Source organism: Melozone crissalis, unplaced genomic scaffold (genome assembly GCF_028551555.1).
Source record: "Melozone crissalis strain CALT ecotype California unplaced genomic scaffold, PUWL_Pcris_2 ptg000383l_1, whole genome shotgun sequence".
Classification (NCBI taxonomy): Eukaryota; Metazoa; Chordata; class Aves; order Passeriformes; family Passerellidae; genus Melozone; species Melozone crissalis.
Genome location: NW_026536123.1, coordinates 307535 through 313534, shown reverse-complemented (window position 1 = coordinate 313534; position 6000 = coordinate 307535).

Genomic DNA, 6000 nt, shown 5'->3' with positions numbered 1-6000 from the left:
TTCTCTGCTTTTGATCAAACCTATGCTCATTTTTATAAGATAAAATAGAGAGGCTGGAAGAATAGCTCATCTGAATGCAAATGAGCTCTTTCTCCCCCCTACATCTATCTCAAGGCTTATCTTTTTATTACTCGCACAGAAAGCAGGACAGTCTGGTTAGAGCCAGGGGCTAAATCAGAAATCACTTGACAATCCACTGGTACCATGGCATTTTAGACTATATTCCCTAAGCTTCAGTGACTAAGGGTGACTCATAAAATTGTACAAGGCCATGAGCTTAGCATCTCTTTTTTACATGAAGACTTATGAAAATTGAAGTGTACTTTATCACCTGGGACAAACTTTTATCTTGAACATCTACCACACACTACAGTCACAGGCCAGAAATACAACTGCAAGGGAATAGGAATGAAAAAGACTTTTTGCTCTCTAGATCTGGGGGTTTTTGGCTTGCTTTAACAGTTTGAGCTCTGCCATGGTGCCAGTGATGCTGGGTTTCCTAAGAGTCCTATGATGTTTATTTAGGTTCCCAGAGGAGATGGAAGTGAAGAGCTAAATCAATCTGTCACACACCATAGAGCTGGGGATGCACATGAGCACACACTGCACACTGAAGCCTTCCCAAAGCAGCAGCTCCCTGCCCCACCTCCAGACCCTAAAGGAGCACACACACAGGACACCAGAAGGAGCTGATGGTGGCAGGTCCTGGCTCTCTGAAGCCTACACCGAGCTGTTCATGATTGCACCTAAAAAGCATTCCGCATCTCCTGTTAACTGACAGCTGCTCACCTCCGGAGTCGGCTGCTACCTAACAGTGCCCAGCAACAATTGTACTGCAAAATGTACTGACCCTGCAGTTAGCGTCAAAACAATGGATGGGCTGCTTCTTTTCAAAGCCTGTCCAATTTTTAATGAAAAATAGAAAAATAACCACTCTTCACATGTATCATTACTGCTAAACCTTGTCTATGTTTTCAGCTTCTCTTACTTAACTTTCAGGATAATGAAACTTACTGGCATGGGATTTCAAGGCAGGTGGTAGACAAGGTATGGAAAGGTGTGGGTTGTTTGAGAATCCTCGGTATCAGCAGACAACTTGCACAAGGTGAATTATATTTTTCCAAGCAAAATAACCACTTAGTGTCTTTACCTTCCCTGGTGTTTCCAGGGAGAACACCATTAGCTTTGTAAGTGCACAGTCACTGGCTAGTTGAATATATACATTTAGCCAACTATGTAATACTCAGGAGACCCTGCTGAAGCAGTATTTTATTTTCCAAGATATTTTAACAACATACTCGATTTAGGAAGGAAAAGTGTTGGAAATGACAATTTTGCCCTCCTTTATCCTTATGAAACAGCATTGCTTTTTCCAGCGTATGGGAAATGGTTAAACTGAATGAGCAGAGAGATTTGTTGTTACTGCTGAATATATCTTCTGCCATAATCAAAAGATGTTGTTTAGGAAAACAACAAACATTTTTCCTTCTTCACCCTTGAGTGCTTAGGTTACCCTTCATCTCTTCTATTACTCCTCAGTCTCAGAACAGAGCAAGCCTGGTCCTGTTATATCTAATCCAGCTCCGAGTGCCATTTTTTTCCAATTCATTTTCACAACTTACACCTCTTGCAGTTGTGAACTTCTATTCATTTGCTTGTTTCCCTTCAGGCATAGGTAATAAAAGTTATTTCATGTGAAATACAAATCAGACAGATACAGTGCATCAGCTGTGGGGGGTTTGGGTTTCTTTTCCTTTTCTGGATACTTAGCATAGTTAACAGCAATTTCCTTACTTCTCCCACATGGAAACCAGCACAAGCTTCCCAAAACGCAGTTTTTGACAGGGCATGGATGTTGGACCATAATTACATGTAGACCACGGGAAGCGCTTCACTAAAGGGGAAAATGAAAGGAGACTAACTAGCCAATAGGTTGGCAAAAGGTGACCACTAATGGATCAATGATCCACTTTAGTGCCAGGTGTCCAGGGCAGCTCTCAAGGATGATCATGGATTTCAGTGCCACTGCAGAGACAGATTTTAATCGTGGACTACAGCAGTGCTGTTCGAGCCATTATGTGACTGAATTATTACTATTTCTGTACCAACTTGGAAATAAAACTTCACTCTGGGCTGAATAGTGTCCCTTCACGGAATTCAGGAGGAAATGATTTTACACAGTCAACAAAATTAAAAGTATTTTGCATTCCTGGCATCCCCATTTACCAACCTTACACAAATCCTGTGCCAAGCTGGTTGTACAAAACCCATGCACTGGTACAGCCTGTGCTACCTTCCAGACAAGGAGAGAAGCAGAAGGAAGCTTCAGTGCGTTTCCTAAGAGGTCCAGATCCATGTGTTCAGCAAGAGAGAGCAGAGAGCAAGGGAATCAATGAAATAAAAAGGAAAAAACAGAGGTAGGCTGGCATAAACACTTTTGCATAACCTGAGCTATTCCTCTACAAATACATAGACAGAGCCAGGAATCCTATTAACTAATCCTAACTTCTCCCTGCCCCTCCCAAGTAAATTAGTAGATCTTAACCTCAAAACAAGTAACACAGAAATCTTCCAAGGTTTAATGGCTTCATCTGTCATAGAGTGACTGTACCCCTGGTACACAAAGTTCCTGAATCAGTGTTTACTTCTGGTATTTGTGTTTAAAATTAGAATGCAAGCACCACATCCTTAATGCAATACCTAAGAGCTAAGACTGTCTTCCCAATTAAAATGCAGCAAGCAGATTGGTTTTAGCACTCAGTGGCATTCTTTTTATGGACTCTCATTCCTTCACAGACCATATAGCTATAAATAATCCATGCACAGAGCAATTAGGCCTCTTGCTTGTTTTATGGGTTACAGACTCTATGCCTGTGCAAGTGTCATCAAATGTTCTAAAGCACTACAATGCAGCCAAACACATTTAAATCCCTACATTAAGAGTAATTGAATAATTTTAATACTTAATTGCTCTTCTTCTGTCATATGGTTACAGCCTTTTGAGTGAATCTCACAATTACTGAGTCCAGACTAAAGCATGACTCCTACACAAAAGCCATTTAAGAAAAGGGCATCTTTAGCACCTGCAAATGGTAAATGTGGTGATGAAATAGGACACTAACCAGTTTGAAGATCTGCAATTTCCACACAAACAACTCAGAACTGGAACAACAGAAAGTGACTTCCACACTTGTTATGGTAGAGAAGCAGAGTTTTGACTTATTCTGAAACACTGATCTTGTGTGCTGATAGGATCCTGTGAATGCCAAGGGGAGCGAAAGCAGAGAGAAAACTCTGCTTCAGTGACTTCATACCAAGACTCACATGATTCTTTTGTTCTGTGCAGAATTTAGAATTAAACTGAGACAGAGGGGAAGCTACAGAAGAGAGACGCACACTTGGCTTGCCTTTATTATTTAAAGCTACAATTTCTACTGTGCTTCCTCTGCTCTTGCAGAAATGCTGTTTATAACCCTTATACTTTAAACATGCAGTAGGTTACACAGAATTGTACACTATCTGTAGAGCTGCCTTAGGAGACTTTGCAGCAAGCCCTGAAATCTTTGCCCTCCTCTATGCAGAAAAGATTCAGTTTAGCCCTGGGGAATTATATTCAAGGACAGAAATAGAAAGGGAAGATCTTTCTTAATAATTGTCCAAAACAAGTTTAGACTGTGAAAAATTGGGAAGAATATTAATCTGTTTGATTTGTACACACGTCTTTTAAGACTAATTATGCAGCAGAAGCATTTAGCATAAAATCACAAGATTTGAAATGTGTTAAGTGTAGCACACGGAAATGAAACTGATAGAAGGAGATGGATAGAGGCTAATTAGACAACGTCTGGAAGAGCATCACCATTTGACAGCAAGTACATAAGATAAAGCACTGTGGGCTTCGGCAAATTATTAATAATTTGCAAGATTTAGTTTCCAATCACCTTTGAGATCAGCTTTTTTTCCCCACCCAATTTAGCCTCAACTACAAAAATGCAAAACAGCAAATGCAGTGTTGATCATAATGAGGTCACAAGCTAATTGTGTTTTCATTATTTCAAATTTTAGAGTGACAGCCCTAGGAATATAATGCCTTAAAACAAACACCAGTTCAACAAGCTAAAACTGTAAACAGGAAAACTGTGACCACATGCTTCTCTTTCTTGGTTTTTCATAAAAGGGGAGCATAAATCTTTGTTCTGTGGGTCTCCATCCCACTGAAGGTGTTCATGCTCTGGGAGGAATTCCCTTTAGGAGGCCCGAGCAGATTCAATTACTGCAATTGTTTTTCCCCAAGAAAAAACAGAATAGATGATGTTTCACTCCAGCAGTTTCTCCTTTAGCCACATGGCTGAGGAGTATTCCTGCTCTCTGTGTGCAAGGCTCTGACACCAGACCCATAAGAAGAGACCTGAAACCTCACAACCAATTCCCAGAGGAATTAATGCAACAGAAAAGCCTTTAGAAATTATGCAGCAATTTTATGCAAAACTAGAAGACGTAAAATCATTAGTTTCTCCATCAAAAGGAAACAGTATTTTGACTATTGGGGGTAGATTAAAGAGATGAGTTCTGCATTCCCTGACCCCATATTTTGCCTATTAACCAAGGTTAATAAGCAAGAGGAAGTTATTGACATTACACATGAGGACAGGGGGTCAGGTAGGAGTGGACGTAAATTACAGACCTATTGAATAAATGTGCAGTGCTCTGCTACTCCTGTGAGCCAGGGCTTCTCAGTTACCCGAGAGCTTTACAGAAAATTAATACAAGTGTTTTCTCACATTTTCAAGCCCACTGGTTTACTGTTGATCACAACACAACATTTGCTATTATTTGTTAATAATCACACTCTGGGTTAACAACAGAATTACAACCATCTAGCAAGAATCCCATGTGCAGCTGGATACAATACACAGATGAATTGATGTAATTACTCAGAAGTAAATAAAAAAGCAAAGGGACCAGGGTTTTATGAAAGCCTGTGTTTTACATACTAAAACTGTGGCAGGGTGCCACTGGGAATATCCAAAGTAGGCAACTGTAGTTCTGGAACTACAGCCCTGTGACAACTCTCAAGTGCATGGGTCTGATTTTTCTATGCAAGTATTAACCATTCACAAAAACCTATTTGATAGAACATTCATAGCAAGAGATTCTATGTAATAGCAATGTAATGTTCATTTGCAAAGATGCTTGAAACATTTAGGCACTTAATGAAATAACTGAAACACACAATGTCATTCAAGCCATTTTGAAAAGTGACTCAAAGGTTGCAGTTCTTACATAAAATGACTTCTTTCAGAGTGCAACCAAATATCATTTGTCCTGCTTGTTTCAAAAGTCTGCAGTAGCACACCAGGCAGTCAGAACCACACTGTGCCATATCATAACCCTGAAAACAGAAACCAAATACTGGCACTGGAACTACTGGTGTTTTGTGGTCATGGATAGTGTTTACAATAATTTAAAGCACAAATGGCTGCTAGGAAGAAGAATGGAAGACAAGGATGATGAAACACAGGGTGTTTCCTGTGGGAAGTCCAAGAGCTGTTACTCCAGCAGCAACCTCAAGTTCAACAAGTTCTGCAAGCACTGGTTTGTCTGCAAGATGGAATGAATTGATGTCCAACAAGGCAAAACTTCCTGAGGAGTTCTCAATACAACAATGAGGATTTTGTGCACAAATAAGTGACAGAATATACTACTTTTTAAGCTAAATATTGAAATAGGACATTTTCAGAGTGCTTTTTCGACATTGAAGATTAGTTTGGAAAACAGAAAAAAAAACCCCTACTGATTTGCATGTAGTATTTGCAATAAGTGGATAAAGTGGCAGCAACATCAAGTACGCATTTGCAACTGGTGCTATTAAAAAAAGGGCAATTATGCAATTGTGTTTCAATCCTTCTCTAAGGTTATTTTTTCAGGGTTAGTTACATCTCTAATGCCTGCAGTATTAGTGGGAGGGAGAGGGGGAAGTTGCAATGTTCGTTGTGGGAT